The sequence below is a fragment of the Jaculus jaculus genome, chromosome 2 (assembly GCF_020740685.1).
Source record: "Jaculus jaculus isolate mJacJac1 chromosome 2, mJacJac1.mat.Y.cur, whole genome shotgun sequence".
Lineage (NCBI taxonomy): Eukaryota > Metazoa > Chordata > Mammalia > Rodentia > Dipodidae > Jaculus > Jaculus jaculus.
The window spans coordinates 144314876-144333558 of NC_059103.1; the positions used below are offsets into that span (position 1 = coordinate 144314876).

General features: G+C 44.2%; 1 protein-coding gene and 1 pseudogene across 5 annotated transcripts in view; both read right to left on the reverse strand.

The window, feature by feature from the left end:
* The window catches only part of Stau2 (staufen double-stranded RNA binding protein 2), a 326027-nt gene extending 316145 nt beyond the window's left edge, over nucleotides 1–9882 (reverse strand). Inside the window, exon 1 of one of the 5 annotated variants that reach the window (XM_045143113.1) lies at nucleotides 9861–9882. The gene's annotated coding sequence lies outside the window, so the exon portion shown is untranslated. Of the gene's footprint in view, nucleotides 1–9036; nucleotides 9060–9306; nucleotides 9404–9860 lie in introns of those variants that run through there. The other 4 variants (XM_045143112.1, XM_045143108.1, XM_045143105.1 and 1 more) reach the window with 4 other exon arrangements.
* Nucleotides 9883–16542: 6660 nt separating this feature from the next.
* LOC123458614 lies at nucleotides 16543–16921 on the reverse strand (annotated as a pseudogene).
* Between the last annotated feature and the right edge of the window lie 1762 nt (nucleotides 16922–18683).

An 18683-nucleotide genomic window follows, 5' to 3' on the forward strand; every position in this document is an offset into this window, starting at 1 on the left:
GGACCCAGGTTCTATTCCCCAGGACCCATGCTAGCCAGATGCACAAGGGGACGCACACATCTAGAGTTTGTCTGCAGTGGCTGGAAGCCCTAGCGCGTGCTTTCACTGCCCCCTGTCAAATAAATAAAAATTTTAAAAAATTTTAAGGAAACCATAAACAAGATTGATAAAGCCTTAGCAAATCTGACCAGAAGACAGAAGAGACACAAATAAACAAAATTAGAGAAGAAGAAGACACCATTACAACAGATACCAAAGAAATTCAGAAAATCATAAGGACATACTTTAAGAATATATATGTCTCTAAGTTTGAAAATGTGAAATTGATTTCCTTGATTCATGGGACCTGTCAAAATTAAACCGTGATAAACTATTTAAATAGACATATAACAAGTATGGAGATCCAAGCAGTTATAAAAAATCTCTCAACTAAAAACAGTTCAGGCCCAGATGGATTCAACAGTGAATTTTACCAGACCTTCTTTGAAAAACTAACACTACTGCTTCTCAAACTTTTCCATAAAATAGAAAAGAAGGAATTCTACCATACTCCTTATATGAAGCCAGCATCACCCTGATACCAAAACCAGAAAAAGAAAACTGCAGACCAATCTCCCTCATGAACATAGACGTTAAAATTCTGAACAAAATATTGGCAAACAGTATACAAGAATATATGAGAAATATTATTCACCCTGACCAAGTAGGCTTTATCCCAGAGATGCATGGATGGTTCAACATACACAAATTGATAAATGGATTGAAGGACAAAAATCACATGATCATCTCAATAGATACAGAAAAGGTATTCAACAAACTCCAACATCCTTTCATGGTAAAAATATTACAGAATCTGATAATAGAAGGAACTTATCTCAACATAATAAAAGCTATTTATGACAAACCTACAGCCAACATAATACTAAATGGGGAAAAACTTGAAGCTTTTCCATTAAATTCAAGAATAAGACAAGGGTATCCACTAGGCCCACTTTTATTTAACATAGTACTAGAAGTCTCAGCCATAGCAATAAGGCATGAGACACTCATAAAAGGGATACAACTTGGAAAGAAGAGATCAAGTTATCATTATTTGCAGATGATATCATTCTACGCATAAAAGACTCTAAAGACTTGACAAGCAAACTGTTAGAGCTGATAAACACCTATAGCCATGTAGCAGGATATAAAATAAGCACACAGAAACCCATAGCTTTCCTATACACTAACATGAGAAGGGTGAAATCTGGGTTGGAAATAGACTGAATGCAATTTGCCCCTCAAAACTGCAAACCAAAATAAACCCTTTTCTTTCTTAAGTTAGTTCTGGTCAGCTATTTAGTCCCAACTATGAGTAAGAAACTAATATACTACTCTCTCTTCCATCCTGTGTCAAAAAAGTGGGGGTTCCAGGGCTGGAAAGATGGCTTGGTGGTTAAGGTGCTTGCCTACAAAGCCTAAGGTGCCCAATTCGATTCCCTAGTACCCCAGAATATACAAAAAACTCAAAAAACAGAACAATAAGAAATCAAACAACCCAATTAAAAAATAGGCTATAGAACTAAATAGAGAGTTCTCACCAGAAGAAATACAGATAGCATATAAACATCTAAAGAAGTGTTCTACATCCTTAGCCATCAGGAAAATGCAAATTAAAACTACTTTGAGATTCCATCTCACTCCTGTCAGAATGGCTACCATCAAGAAAACAAATGACAATAAATATTGGCAAGGATGCAGAAAAGGGGGAACCCTTCTACAATGTTGGTGGGAATGTAATCTGGTAGAGCCATTGTGGAACTCAGTGTGGAGGTTCTTGAGACAGCTAAAAATAGATTTACTGTATGATTAGCTATAGCATTCCTAGGCATATATACTAATGACTCTTCTCACTACCTTGGAGATACTTGCACAACCATGTTTATTGCTGCTCTATTCACAATAGCTAGAAAATAGAACCAGCCTAGATGGCCCTCAACAGATAAATGGATAATAAAGATGTGGTACATTTACACAATGGAGTTCTATTCAGCGCTAAAGAAAAATGAAATTGTGAAATTTTTCAGGAACCGGATAGATCTGCAAAGAGTTATAACCCAGGCCCAGAAAGCTAAACACCACATGCTCTCTCTCATATGTGGATCCTACAACAAACATAAAGACTTGTGTGTAAGCTGTAACCAAATATTGGTAGCAGAGGCCAGTAAACTAGAAAGAAAGGGAAGGACTTAAGGGGATGGTAGTGTATATATGTAAATAGAAGAACAGATTACCTATTGCCAAGGCCCTCGGTTGCCCACGAGAAACAGATGGTAAGACCCTACTGCTGAAGACTTCACATACTTGAGCAGCAAGGTCACTGAGAAATCAAACTGGTGCTGAGCAGAAAAACCTTCCCCCTGCAGACCAGCCAACCGAAAGCTGGAAAAAGCTGCACTGCATGCAGCCCTATGGGAGACAGAAGCCATCAGCAGTGAAAACAGTGGACAATGAAGCCTCAAGTTTGGCCAGACAGACCAAATGACTGAATGAGAGCAATAGTGGCTTGTCTGCTTTGGGGAAAACCAACTGCTCTCTAATTGGACTGAAGGCACACTCTACAGGAGCGAATACATGCCTGGTACTGAAAACCTAATCAGAAGCCTATGGCAGGGGAGGTCATGAGCCTTAGGGGTGTAAAGCCTGCTCTTGTCTGACAAAATGCTTATTATCATTCTCATCTAACTGCCCTGAAAGCACTATAGTTAATGTTCATATTCATATGTTAACGCTACTCTCACTTCTGGTTAGAGAAGCTTCTCTTTTCAGACAGCAATGACCATTGGGATGACCCAAAAGGCAACATAGTTCTGAGAAGAAGGGACGGAGGAGTGTCCACCACTGAACATCTCTATCACACGCTCCAAGGCTCAGGATCCATTGCAGAAGAGATGACAGAAAGAATGTAAGAGACAAAAGAAGGGCACCACTCACTCCTTACAATGCAACTGTCCAGACAGAAAGTGGCCTCAATATACATGACCTCACAGTGCCTAGCAATACCTTCACAAGACCCTAATAATAGAAGAAAATGATGATGACAACAAAATAAAAGAGACTAACAGAGACAGGAAGGGAATATGACAGAAAGCAAAGTTGTGAAGGGGAAAGTGGGGGGGGGAGGAAAATATCATGGTTCATTGTAAGTATACAACTTGTCAATATTTTTTTTTTTCAAGGTAGGGTTTCGCTCTAGCTCAGGCTGACCTGGAAATCACTCTGTAGTCTCAGGGTGGCCTCGAACTCATGGCAATCTCCCTACCTCTGCCTCCTGAGTGCTGGGATTAAAGGCATTGCTACCACGCCCGGCTCAATCATTTTTTTTTAATTTTGCTTTGAAGATTTTCATTTTCATCTTTTAAAAGTACGCGACCCCCACCCAAAAAATTCCTGCTATTACAGAAAATAAAACTATATATTTTACATATCCTAAAAGCCTATGAAAGATTATAAGTACACAGAAGTTATACTCAACAAACTATGCCAGTGAAAAACCACATGCCACCAGCCACAGAAAAAAGGAAAACAACACTTATCAGACAACAAGTTTACAACAGGTGTCATAGTTTGCCATTTTTATGCTCATCTAATCCTCATCACCTAGAAGCCACCTCCAGTGTTCTAGAGATTGAGCTATTTGCCCTTAGGCACATGCACACTGCTTTGAAAACCAGTTCACATGGGCTTAAAGCCCACTTCTCTCACATAAATTACAAAAGATCTGCCTTCTTAAAGTTTTTTCTGTGCCAAAGTCAAAGGCTATGCTGGACATAGTCTGTAATCCCAGCATTTGGGAGGTGGAGGCAGGAGATCAGGAGCTCAGGGTTATCCTCAGCTACACATGGAATATAAGGTCAGTCTGGACTACATGAGGCCCCGTCACAAAAAATAAAAAATAAAAATAAAAAAGTCAATGTTGCAGTCAGGTTCACATTGCTGGCAGAAATCACCTGACCAGGAGCGGCTTTTGGGAAAAAAAAGGTTTATTTTTGTTTACAGACTCAAGGGGAAGCTTGTTGATGGTAGGGGGAAACAATGGCATGAGCAGAGTGGACATCACCCCCTGGCCAACATAAGGTGGACAACAACAACAGGAAAGTATGCCAAACACTGGCAAGGAGAAACTGGCTATGATACCCATAAGCCCATCCTCAACAATACACTGCCTCTATGAGGCACCAACTCCCAAATTTCCATCAGCTGGGAACCTAGCATTCAGAACACCTAGGTTTATGGGAGACACCTGAATCAAACCACATTCCACCCCTGGCCCCCATAAACTGATAACCATCCATGATGTAAAATTCAATGCATTCAGTCCATACTTTTTATCAATCCTCATCATATTCAAACATCCCCATATTCAGAGATTTTTTTTCAAAGTAGGGTCTCACTTTAGCCCAGGCTGGCCTGGAATTCACTATGGAGTCTCAGGGTGGCCTCAAGCACACAGCAATCCTTCTACCTCTGCCTCCTGAGTGCTCGGATTAAAGGTGTGCACCACCATGCCTGGCTCAGAGATCTTTTAACCAAGCCATAATACCAAAAACTGCCACCCAAAAAACCATAATGGCACAGAATAAACATTCACACTTCAAAAGATAGTACTGGGCATAGCAAAGAAATATTCAACCAACACAAGATTTAAACAACCAGGGCAAACATCAAACTCTGTAACTCCAAGTCCAACAACTCTAACGAGTGACAAATCTCCAAGTCTGATAATTCTAACTAGCAACAAGTCTCTGGAGTTCCAATACCACTCCTCCAGCTAGGCTACTCACAGTCCTGGAAAACATCATCCAGGCCAGCAGCTCTCCTTGGCAGCTATCTCATGGTCCCAGCATGTCCACTGGGTCTCTACTGCAACCCACGGTTCATCCTCACAGCTCCACTGGGTCTCCATTTAGGCATCCAGCAAACCTGATATACAATGCCTATGGTCATTTCCAAAAACATAATACTGCCTTGCAAACTCAGTGACCCTCTTCTTTCCTGCACTTCTTGTACTCCACAATACCAGGTAGGATGCCAATTTATTAATCCAGGGAGGAAATAAAGCAGGCTTTGAAGAACAGGACACTCCTTGAGCACTCAGGCCCCATCAAGAGTCTACATCCTTCCTGTTGCTCCAATGCAGGTCAACTGGCCCAATCTCAAAGGTTGAAATTTCTCAGTTGCAGCTGAACGGGCATCAGTTTTGTCCCAAAGATTTCATTTCTGTGCCATATTCCTCTGTACACACCAGTCCATTTCTACGCAAAGCAACCCTTCACAAGTTCTCAGGACACAGACATGACAGCAAGCCTCTCACACAAACTGCTTCTAGCCCAGTCCAAGAAAAGCAGTTTCCCACTCACAAACCAAACCGCACAGTTCATAGTGCATTCAGGTCTTTCAACTCTGACCAGAATAGCCCATCAAGCTGTACTTACATCACTGCAAGGCATCTCTAAGACCAAGCCTTCAAATCGTTCCATATTCCTCTTGAAAATCAGCCCCAAAAGGCCAAAGCCACACAGTCAGGTGTCTAGCAACAAATGACACCACTCCTCAGAACCAACATTACTGTTGCACACAGGTTCGCATTGCTGGCAGAAATCACCTGACCAAGAGCAGCTTTTGGGGAAAAAAAGTTTATTTTGGCTTACAGACTCAAGGGGAAGCTTGGTGATGGCAGGGGAAACCATGGCACAAGCAGAAGGTGGGCATCACCCCTGGCCAACATAAGGTGGACAACAGCAACAGGACAGTGTGACAAACAATGGCAAGGGGACACTGACTATAATACCCACAAGCCCACCCCCAACAATACACTGCCTCCAGGAGGCTCTGACACCCCATTCTCATTCATTTTTTTTTCTCTCTCTCTAAGAAGACAGAATCAGGACTGAAATGTAACTCAGTGGCAGAGTGTTTCCTAACATGTAAAGGGCCTTGGGTTCAATTTCTAGCATTCCAAAGAATATTAACACTAAGGAGGTATACAGAAAAACAACATCCAAACATTTTGACCAACTACATATTCTAGGAGCTAAGTAAGAAACACTCTCTATGTTGTTTAAAATTTTCATTACTTAGTTTTTTACAACATTTTTTGTTGTAAAGTAGACATTTATTCCATGCAGGCCAAGAAGGTAAAATGTGAAATACAATAGTTTTCCATACTGAGATATCTAAAAAGAAAGGCCCATAATGTACCTACCTTACTCATAAACATTGCAGGAAAAAATATTCTGTGATGCGGATGAAACGGTATATTTATAAAATGGTAACATGTAACTCTGAATACAGGTTACACACATTATTGTCGTCCCCCCCCCAGAGGTAGGGTCTCACTCTAGCCCAGGAGGACCTGGAATTCACTATGTAGTCTGTCCCCCTCTCTCTGCTTCTTTCACTCAGCCTCAAATAAACAAATTAAATTAAATACATATTTTTTAAATTACATGGCTTATGGACTGGAGGGATGGCTTAGTGGTTAAGTCATTTGTTCTCAAAGGCAAAGGATCCAGATTCGATTTCTGAAAACACACACAAGCCAGATGTACAAGGTGGCACAAGCGTCTGGGATTCATCTGCAGTGGCTAAAGGCCCTGGCCCACCCATTCTATCTGCCTTTTTCTCTCCCTCCCTCTCTCTCAAATAAAATAAAATAAAATAAACTTACATGGCTTATACAGCAACATTTTAAAAATTTATTTATTTATTTGGGGGGAGAGAGAGAGCATGCAAGAGAGAGAATGGGCACACCACACCTTCCAGCCACTGCAAACTCACTCCAGACCGTGCACCCCCTTGTGCATCTGGCTAATGTGGATCCTGGGGACTTGAACCTGGGTCCTCTGGCTTTGCAAGCAAGCACCTTAATGACTAACCATCCCTCCAGCCCTACAGCAACATTTTAAAAATATTTTATTTTTTATTTATTTGAGAGACATAAATAGGCAGGTAGAGAGAGAGAAAAAAATGAGCGCAGCCGGGCGTGGTGGCGCACGCCTTTAATCCCAGCACTCGGGAGGCAGAGGTAGGAGGATTGCCATGATTCAAGGCCACCCTGAGATGACAGAGTTAATTCCAGGTCAGCCTGGACCAGAGTGAGACCCTACCTCGAAAAACCAAAAAAAAAAAAAAAAAAAAAACACAAAAAAAAATGAGCACGCCAGGGCCTCCAGCCACTACAAACAAACTCCAGATGCATGTGCCCCCTTGTGCATCTGGCCTATATGCGTCCTGGAAAGTCGAACCTGGATCCTTTAGCTTTACAGGCAAGTGCCTTAACCACTAAGCCTCTCTCCAGTCCTACAGCAATATTTTTCACAAATAAAAACATGCTGGGTGTGGTGGTCCATGCCTTTAATCCCAGCACTTGGGAGGCAGAGGTCGATGGATCACCATGAGTTCAAGGACACCCTAAGACTACACAGTGAAGTCCAGGTTAGCCTGGGCTAGAGCAAGACCCTACCTTAGAAAACACTCACACACACACCAAAAAAAAATAGTTCTTAACGAAAAAATAATTTGTAAAACTGCATGTCTCATACCCTGCCAACAAATTATCGCACAGAAGAAAATTTCATATTACACTGCCATACTGTAATAAGGTGAGGCAAGGGTGAGTAGAACTGAACTGGAGCAAGCATACACCCCATGAAGAAGGCATGATTTGTTCACAAAGTTAATACTGGCCCAATGCAAATGCACCAAGTATACAATCAAGTGATAAACGGTATTTCTGGTTTGCAGCAACATGAAAACAGTGAACAATGAAAAGCTTGCTATACTATAAAGCAATATAGCAGAGTGAATCTTGGTTTTGATGGTTTATGATTTTTTCCATGATATCTCAATTTGTAACAGCACACTTGAATCATCTCAACTAAGCAAGAACAGTAAAGAAACCCGACTGAAGAACTCTACAACGTGGTGGCATATGCCTTTAACCCAGCATTCGAGAGAATGAGATAGGAGGATTGATTGCCCTGAGTTCGAAGCCACGCTGAGACTACTGAGTGAATTCCAGGTCAGCCTGAACACCAGACCCTACCTCGAAAAAGCAAAAAATAAAAAAGCAAAAGAACTCTCCAGCAAGGTTACTGTCATTTTGCCCACCCTTCGCCACTTTGAAAAGTTCACCATGCCCTCTTAAAACATCCAAATGCTCAACACAAGTTCCCCAAAATCTTGAGATTAAGTACTCCAAAAAAAAAAACAAGAAAAATGAACATTTCCATCTCTATCCTTTCTGCAGGACCCATCCACTTTTAAATTCTTTAGTGAATTCCCGGGTCTGCCCTAATTGGATGCTCCCTTTCTACCCTACAAGTTCTTTCCCTTCTGAGGGGTGGGATTGGGGAAACATCATGGCACATATGGAACCAAAACAAAATTATTTACAACGCAAGAGGCAAGATTTTGTACTTAATTCCGAGGACCTCCTGCACACGCCCCCCCCCCCTCCCCGCCATTATCCCCGCCCCCTGAGACTCCCAGCCCGGCGCCCTCCTCTCGGCCTTGGCGGACAGCTCTCCTCGCCAGTCCCAGGCCGGCCCCAGCACCGCCACGGGCCTGCCCTCAGCCGAGCTTTGTGCCTCCAGCTCCCTTCGCCCCGGCAAGGTCACGCCTGCCAACTACCCCTTTAAGCCCAGCCATCCTCACAGCCGCGTTCGCGAGAGCCGCGGCAGGACTCGCCCGTCATAGGATCTATTTTGTCGCCTCGGCCCCACCTCCCTTCCCCATTTCGGCGAGTTACGTCGGCAACACTTGCCCATTCTACAGAAATAGCCACTGCCGCCGCGCTCCCGGGGGCTCCTGACCGGGCCGCCCCGCCCCCGGCGCGCCCCCCCACTCCCACCCCGGCCCATCCCCGCAGACCGTGCGCTCCTCGCGGGCCTCGCCGCACGCAAGCACGCACGCCGCCCCTTCCGCCATCCCCGCCCGGGCGCCCCGACCCCCGCCGCCCCGACCCCCAACACCACCCCCACCCCCACCGCGCACCCGGTCCGGCCGGCCTGCGCACGGGTCCGGCTCCTCCCCTCGCGACACCTGTGCCGCCCCACCCCCTCCCCACGCCCCCCACCCGCAATCCACTCGCCTCCTCCCCTCCCCCTCCGGGCCGAGCCGCGAGGGAGGGATGGCGCGGCTCGGGGGGAGGGGAGGCCGCGGTACGCCGGCTCCCCAGCGCCCTCTGCCTCCCGCGCCGGCGCCGGCGGCGGGGCGGAAGTCGGGGCCTCGCGGGCGCCCCCCCCCTCCCGCCGGGGTATTTACCGTCTGTCCGCGGGCACTTTGCAGATGGCTCCAACATTGGCGAACACTACGGAGAACTGCCCCCGCTCGGCCGCCGCCGCCGCCGCCGCCGCCGCCGCCGGTCCAGCCCTCCCTCGGCTCCCCGCCCCCCGCCTCCGCCCGCCCGCCCGCCTGCCTGCCTCCCTGCGCTCCCGCCGCGCCCTCCCGGGCCCGCGCCGCGCGCCCCCGCCTGCGCAGCCGCTCCCGCGCCCCGACACGCCAGGCCGCGCGCACCGCGCGCCCCTCCCTCCACTCCGCCCGGGCCGAGCGCGGCCATTGTTCCCCGCGCCGCACCCGCCCCCTGGCGGGCGCCCGGCCCCCCACCGTCCCGGGCCTCAGCTCCGACTCGGAGCCGGAGCGGGTGTCGGGGCGGGCGGGGGAAACCTCAGGAACCCAGTTACGAGGGAGCCCCGGCACGCCTCCCCGCCGCTTGGGCGCAAAGGCGGGCCTGGGGCGGCCTCCCCCGCTCCCACACAGCCCCGGCGGACTGGCCCTCCGCTCTTCCTGGAAGGCCGCCCGGGGTGCTCGGCTCGTACCTGCCCCCGGGCCTCTCCGGCTACCCGCCCCTGCCGCGCCGGGGACGCGCCAGCATGCCCGCGTGGGCTCCGCGGCGGGGCGACGCGCGCCTCGGCGGACCCAGCACCTTTCCAGGCTGGGGGAGGAGTAGTCACTGCCTCACCCGGAAAACCTGGAGCTCCCTCTGCACCTGCTCGCCAGCATTGGCGCCCGGGGCCCGCGAGCATCTCTGCGCGCACGCACTTCCACGGTGGTCGTTTGAGGAATAAATCCTTGCAACCGAAAATGAGAACCGGCCTAAAACAATGCCCTAGATCCTAAGGTTTTTGAAGTACAGGTGCCAGAAAACTCAAAATTACTTCTCGATTCGTCCTGGTTTTGATGTGGGTTCCTTGTGGCCCGTTAACTTCAACCCAGTTAAGCCCAATGAAAACACTTTATTTAGAAAACGGCACCAAAAATAATTCGATAATAAAAACCTAGAGCTAGAACTATCAGTGTGCTCTCACGAAGTTACCCACTTAGACTATTTTTTTCAAGGTTCTTTCCGAATACTGTGTGTCTGCCCGGAAAGCTCTAACTATCCTGTTATTTCAGACCTTTAAAAGCAATACTTCTGACTATAGAAGGGAAGAAAGTATTGTGGTCGTGCTCCCCTAATGCATTAGTTTGTTCTTTTTTAAATAGACTAAATGTGATCGTGTGTGTGCAAATGAGATAATAGATAGGAAGCTCTCTAAATAGAGCTTGGCATGTGGTAGGTCTCCACTTCAATGTGCCTCCCAGAGATATTTTCTGTGCTGCGTGTCCCCTTTTCACCTCCACCAATTTTCTCAAATTTAGTTTGTGGGTTTCTCCAAAAATCGTCACCACTCCTTCATGAATGACCACTGGCTGCTTAGGCATTATTCAGATTGCCAATGATTCAAATTATATGACCTTCACATTCAGTCTTGGGCGGGGTGGGGGGAGGACAGCACCCCATCTGGGTGCCTTTCGCTCCACCTACAACCTATCTTCCCTGAGCCTTTAAACAACACATCATCCATCCACTTCAAGCCATTCAGAAATCGCCTCCCTGAGACGCACTCTTTAACTCCCCGAGCAAACGGTGCCTTTTTTTGATATTTTCTGACATTGCAAGGGTACTGCATTGTTTTCTCCCCTGTCTTCTCCTGCCAAGCAGCGCATTGTTGAAGGGCAGGCTGTCTCTCATTCATCTCTGTAGTCCTAACATTCAACAGCAAGTGGGTGGACTGAAAATGCTTTTGGAATAAATGGCTGTGTTTATGCTTTTGGAAATGACTCTGAAATGGTGAGAAATTCCATTCTTTTTTATTTAAATCATTAAAGTTAATTGCAAACTGTCTGCTGTCACTTTTTCTTAAAACTAATTTTAAACCCCAAATATGGTGATTTTTTTCAAGTCACCAGAAAGGAACTGTTGGCTTGAATCAGTACTTTCAACTGCTCAAGGTAAATGGGTGTCAATACATTAAGTTACCTGAATGATATGGAAATCACATAAACCTGTGGCCATTACAATATTTACTATAAAATAAAGTATCTTTTCATGGGAATTGAACATAAAGGATAAAGAGTGGTATAAGCCTGCTGGCAGCTGATGAACAAGCCACTGACTTTAAGAGGAGTGCATCTTGAGTCTAACATTGCAGCTGATCATAGCACCATGAGCACTTTGAATGGGACAGATCTTAGAAAACTCCTACAATTTCTTTTTCTGTCTTCTCCTTTTAATACTGTTCTTCTCTTGGCATCTTTTCTTTTTCTTTTCTTTTCTTTTTTTTTTTTTTTTTTTTTTTTTTTTTTTTTTTCTTTTTGAGGCAGGGTCTCACTAGCACAGGCTGACCTAGATTTCACTGTGTAGTCTCAAGGTGGCCTCGCACTCATGGTGATCCTCCTACCTCTGCCTCCCCAGTGCTGGAATTAAAGGCGTGAGCCACTAATCCTGCCTTGGCATCTGTTTTTCTATAAAATTCATGTTGTCACTAGCACTCATCATGTAATTGACTCATTCCTTTTTTTCCGCTATTTTTTAATTTTTTATTGTATTACTTTATTATTTTTATGCGCCAGCTAGAGAGAGAAAATTGACTTGTCAGGGCTTCTAGCCAGTGCGGTCTAATTTCAGATGTGTGTGCACATTGTGCATCTGGCTTATTTGTATTCTTCGGACTTGAACCTGGGTCCTTAAACTTCACAGGCAAGTGCCTTAACCACTAAGCCATCTCTTCAGCCCTCTTATTCTTTTTGTTGTTGTTGTTGTTTGTTTGTTTTTGTGGCAGGGTCTCACTGTAGCCCAGGCTGACCTGGAATTCACTATGTAGTCCCAGGGTGGCCTTGAACTCACAGTGATCCTCCTACCTCTGCCTCTCAAGTGCTGGGATTAAAGGCATGTGCCTTATGCCCAGCCCTCTTATTCTTTTTGAGTACATGTGTTTGTGGATGTGTGTTCATGCTTGTGTGAGTACATGAGTGTGGAGGACTCATCAACCTTTGATGCCATCCTCAGACACAGCATGTGCCACCTTTTAAAAAATATATTTATGTATTTGCACATGTGTGCACACACTCATGCATGCACCAGGGGTTCTTGTTGCTGAAAATGAATGCCAGATTCTGGTTTTATGTGAGTAGTTGGGGAATTAAGCCTAGGCCTGCAGACTTTGCAAGCAAGTGCCTTTAACTACTGAGCTGTCTCCCTAGTCCCACCATTTACTCTTTTTGAGATAGGTTCTCTCTTGGCCTGGAGCTCACCAGTGAGACTTAACTGGCTCATCAGGGCAACGTACAAACCCTTCTGCCTCAACCTCCCCAGCACTGGGGTTACAGGTGTGTGCCACCACACAGCATTTTTCCATGTAGGTATCAGAAATCAAACTCAGGTCCTCATGCTTGCAAGATAAGCACTTTGTTGACTGACTTACCTCCTCAGCCCCCTTCTTACTCTTAATAATTGTGTGTGTGACATAATGTAATTCTACTGTTTTGTTTTGTTTTGTTTTGTTTTGTTTTGTTTTGTTTTTCGAGGTAGGGTCTCACTCTGGTCCAGGCTGACCTGGAATTAACTCTGTTATCTCAGGGTGGCCTTGCACTCATGGCGATCCTCCTACCTCTGCCTTCCGAGTGCTGGGATTAAAGGCGTGCACCACCACAGCCGGCCTACAACCAACTTCTTAATGTGTTCATTAATATATTGGAAATTTTCAGAACGGTTTTGTAATAAAGCATATGGAAGTGTTAGTTTTATGGGTTGTCTAATCATTTATTCCTCATTTATTTTGTGAAGACACAGAAAACATCTTTTTCACTGAAAATATGCATATATATATATATATATATTTTTTTTTTTTTTCCTCCCTAGGTCAGGAACAGCACTTGACACATAGTAGGTATCCATTGATTGCTCATTCAATAAATATTTATTGAGGCCTGCCCTAGGTTCTGGATAATGAAGTCATTGCTGTCTTTCAAAGATTTCAAGGTATAGGGACTGACCCTACTTCAATTCCCCAGTGCCCCAAAAACCCAGCTGCACAGTGGCACATGCATCTGGAGTTCTTTTGCAGTGGTTAGAGGCCCTGGCACATCATTCTCCAACTCCTTACAAATAAGCAAAATTTTAAAATATTTTTTAAAAGAATAAGAAAACAAAATATAACGGGGCATGGTAGCACACACCTTTAATCTCAGCACTTGGGAGGCACAGTTAGGAGGATCACCGTGAGTTTGAGGCCATCCTGAGAATACATAGTGAATGACAGGACTCCAGGTCAGCCTGGGCTACAGTGAGACCCTACCTCAGAAAAAAAGAAAGAGGGCTGGAGAGATGGCTTAGCAGTTAAGGGCTGGCCTGCAAAGCCAAAGGATCCAGGTTCGAGGCTCAATTTCCCAGGACCCACATTAGCCAAATGCACAAGGGGGCGCATGCGTCTGGAGTTTGTTTGCAGAGGCTGGATGCCCTGGCACGCCCATTCTCTCCCTCTCTCTCTCTCTCTCTCTCTCTCTCTCTCTCTCTCTCTCTCTCTCTCTCTGCCTCTTTCTCACTCTGTCTGTCGCACTCAAATAAATAAATAAACAAAATTAAGAAAAAATAAGAAAGAAAGAAAGGAAGGAAGGAAGGAAGAGGAGAAGGAAAGAAAGAAAACAAAACAAAATATATCCAGTGAAGTATGCACACATTCTGATGAAAAATTAATTCTTAAGAAACATAGTATTGCATAAATATTTTTAATAAAATGAGGACCTAGCTTTTTTTGTTTTTGTTTTTTTGTTGCTGTTTTTTTGTTTTGTTTTGTTTTGTTTTGTTTTTTTGAGGCAGGGTTTCGCTCTAGCTCATGCTGACCTGGAATTTACTATGTAGTCCTAGGGTGTCCTGGAACGCTCCGCAATCCTCCTATCTCTGCCTTCCAGGTGCTGGGATTAAAGACGTGAGCCACCATGCCCAGCAGGACCTACCTATTCTTACACTGACTTTTCTTTGTGTTGTTTTATTTTGTTTTTTCTTGTTTCGAGGCAGGGTCTTGCTCTAGCCCAGGGTGACCTGTAATTCACTATGTAGTCTATGTAGTCAGGCTGTCCCTGAACTCATGGCAATTTCCCTACCTCTGCCTCCCAAGTGCTGGGATTAAAGGTGTGCACCACCATACCCTGCTTACTTTGACTTTTCTTTCTCCTCTGTTTCACCACCTAGTCTCTCAATTGTTTTCTTATGGATGTCTATATTTTCTATGATGTCAGTTATTTAATTTTCAGCCATATCTTCTCTGCTATTTTTTAAAGTGCTGGGTAATGAACCCAGGGCCTCACACATAATAAGCAAGCATTTCTCTCTACTATTTTGATTCTAATTAATTTTTTAAATTTTAAATAGCAAGTATTGTTTAACTGGTATTTCATTCTTACTTAGCTAAAGTGATGAGATAGATTAACAGCCTGGTCTCTCATCTCTGTATTTTGTCATGTGTGAATTAAGGTCTTGCATTGAATACATGTGGCTGTAGTACAAAGCACTCATGGAAGGTGTTCTCCTGCTTCGTGGGTTTTCTTCTATATTAGGTTCTTCCTTTGTCTTTTGAGTGCAATGTTTGATTTATTATTGGCACTTTATAATGATTGGCATAATTTTAATATAATTTGTTTTCATCTTGTTGATTTAATCTGGGAAACTGTCTAGATCTTCCATTAGTTTAGTTGTACATCAGGGAAAAATAAAATTTCATCTCAGTTCTTAGGAGTGAAAGTCTAAAATCTCCTTTTATTCCACTGTCTTTTTTTTTTCTTGAGTAGGGTCTCACTCTAGCCCAGGCTGACCTGGAATTCACCAGGTAGTCTCAGGATGGCCTCAAACTCATAGTGATCCTCCTAATTCTGCCTCCCAAATGCTGGGATTAAAGGCATGTGCCACCATACCCAGCTGTTTTTCTTTTTTCTTTTTTCTTTTTCTTTTTTTTTTTTTTTTTTTTTGTCTACTGTATTTAGGTTTGTGATGCTTTTCCTGAACATGCTAACAAAAATCTATAAACATACTTTGCTTATCATTATATAAATCCCCTTGCAATGTGTATTAACTTCTATCACTATGAACAGACACCCTACCAGAGCAAGTTATAGAAAGAAAATAATTTAATTTGACTTAAGAGTTTTAAGGGATAGTATCACCATGGCAGGGAAGGTATGACAGGCTGAAGGCAGAAGCCAGCATCACACCCTTACACCAGCAGGGCAAAAGCAAAATCTCTAAGCCCACCTCCAGTGATGCAATTCCTACAGAAAGGCTCAACCTCCTAAACATTCCACAACCTTTACAAACAACACCATCAGAAGGGGACCAAGCACTCAAACACATGAATTTATGGGAAACATCACATTCTAGCCACCACAAGGTGGAAATAAAACTGTGACATCTGTGCACTCTGGATGAGGGAAAGGGAACACTACAGGTGGAGAGGAGTCAGGTGTGAGCTAAGGCAAGTGCTCTTCTACTGCATCAGGGAGACTGCTCATTCCTATGAGGGAACACCCTACAGAAGCAACTTAAGGGAAAAAAGGTTTATTTTGGCTCATAGCTCAAAAGGATACATGAGGAAGGTACGGTGGTAGGTATGGCTCACAGCTGGATGGGGCAGGACATGACTTGCTTACATCAGAGCAGATCAGGAAACATAAAAGGGAATTGTAGCACTCCATTCAACTGACTTTCTTCTTTTTCTAGGTTGTTTTGTTTTGTTTTGTTTTGTTTTGTTTTTTCCTGAGGTAGGGTTTCATGCTACTCCAAGCTGACCTGGAATTCACTATGTAGTCTCAGGGTGGCCTTGAACTCACGGTGATCCTCCTACCTCTGCCTCCCAAGTGCTGGGATTAAAAGCGTGCGCCACCACACCCAGCTTTCTAGGTTGTGGGTTTGTTTTTTTTTTAACATATAAAATATATTTCAGGGCTGGAGAGATGACTCAGCAGTTAAGGTACTTGCTTGCAAAGCATAAGGACTGGAGTTCGATTCCCCAGTATCCACATAAAGCCAGATGCACAAGGTGGCACATGCATTTGGAGTTTGCTTGCAGTGACTGGAGGCCCTGGCACACCCATTCTCTCTGTCTCTCCTTTCTCTATTTCTCTCTGCTTAGAAATAAAATCCTGGGGGTTTGATATATTGCCTTTTCATCAGTCTATCATACTATTTTATTTTCTACCTTCAACCATAATAACATAATATTCAAATTTAGTCTTAACTGGTGAATCTGTAAACATGGGTTTATCAATATCACTTATGGGCAAGGCAAATGCCGTGCCTTGAAATGGCTCCTCCATGGGCCCTCTGCTCATCCAACCCCGTCATCCACGCACAGCCTCCTCCCACCACAGTACACTGCGTAGCCACTTCACTGACTCACTCTAGACTTTAACTCTTCCATGGCTTCCATGGAAACAGAATGTGTTTGATCTTTACTGCATTGCCACCACCTCTGGGACCCTGAGCCTTCTTGTCAGCACTGTCACTCCCAGAGGCTGCACCTTCTGTCCCTCCTTTTCCAGAACTGCTTTTCCATTTAGGCACCATCTTCTAGACTTTCTGTTGATCTCTCAGCTGTTCCCGTAGGCGTGCATATTTCTTTTTTTATTAAAATAGAATTTAGAGGAAACATAGAATTTGGAAAAGATTATACTAAGTGAGGTAACCCAGGCTCAGAAAGTCAAATACCACATGTTCTCTCTCATATGTGGATCCTAGCTTCAAATGTTTAGATTGTATGTGAGCTGGAGTAAAAGTCAATAGTAGAGGACAGGAAGCTAGAAAGTGATCGTCAGGGAGGAGTGAGGAGGGCATAATAGATGTATAAGTATATAATTATACTTATAAGTATATATGACTATAAGAGAATAATAGATGTATAATTATATACATACAATTGCACATAATTATAGGTATATAATTATATATTATATAATACTTATAATTATGTATAATTATAAGGGCATAATAGGTATATGATGGGGGAAATAGTGCAAGGGGATGAAATAGAGAAAAGAAGGGTATGGGAGGAGAATTAATCAAAATTAAATATATTATGGTCTGGAGAAATGGCTCAGAATTTAAGGCACTTGCCTGCAAAGCCTAAGTTCACTTACCTAGTATCCACGTAAAGCCAGATGCATAAGGCAGTGCATACATCTGGAGTCTATTTGCAATGGCTAAAGGCCTGATACACCCATTCTCTCTCCTCCCTTCCTCTGCCTCTTTCTCATAAATAAATAAATAAATAAAGTCTTTTTTAAATTAAATATGTTATGAATAAGTCATATGGAAATGTATTTCTTTTCTTTTTCTTTTTGCTTTTTTTTGGGGGGGGCTTGTTTTTGTTTTTTCGAGGTAGGGTTCCACTCTAGTTCATGTTGACCTGGAATTCACTATGTAGTCTCAGGGTGGCCTCAAACTCATGGTGCTCCTCCTATATCTGCCTCCTGAGTGCTGGGATTAAAGGAGTACATCACCATGCCCAGCTTGAAACCTACTTCTTTTCTAAGCAAACTTATTTATTTATTGACAGAGACAGGGAGACAGAAAGTGGGTGAGTATGGGCACATCAGGACCTCCTGTCACTGCAAACAAACTCCAGATGCATGCAGCACTTTGTGCATCTGGGTTATGTGGGTACTGGGGGATCAAACCTGAGCTGCCATGCTTTGCAAACAAGCAAGCACCTTTAATGGCTGAACTATCTCTCTAGCCCCTGGAAACCTACTTCTTTTTATTATTATTTGTTTAATTAACTAATTGCCTTGAGAGAGGCAGAATGGGCATACCAGGGCCTCTAGTCACACTGCAAACAAACTCCAGATGCATGTACCACCTTGTGCATCCAGCTTTGTGTGAGTACTAGAAAATTGAACCTGAGTCCTTTGGCTTTGCTGGCAAGCACCTTAACCACTAAGCCATCTCTCCAGCCCAAAACCTACTTCTTTGGTTTTTACTTTTGTTTATTTATTTATTTTGAGAGAGAAAAAGGCAGAGAGAGAGTGAGAGAGAAAGAGAGAGAGAGAATGGGCACCCCAGGGCCTTCAGCAGCTGCAAACAAACTCCAGACATGTGCACCCCATGAGCATGTGTGACATTGCGTGCTTGTATCACTGTGTGTGTGGCTTACATTGGATCTAGAGATTCAAACAGGAGTTCTTAGGCTTCACAGGCAAGTGTCTTAACCACTAAGCCATCTCTCCAGCCCTACTTCTCTGTTTTTAATTTTTATTTATTTATTTATTAGAGAGAGAGAAAGAGGTAGATAGAGAGAAAATGGGTGCACCAGGGCCTCTAGCCACTGCAA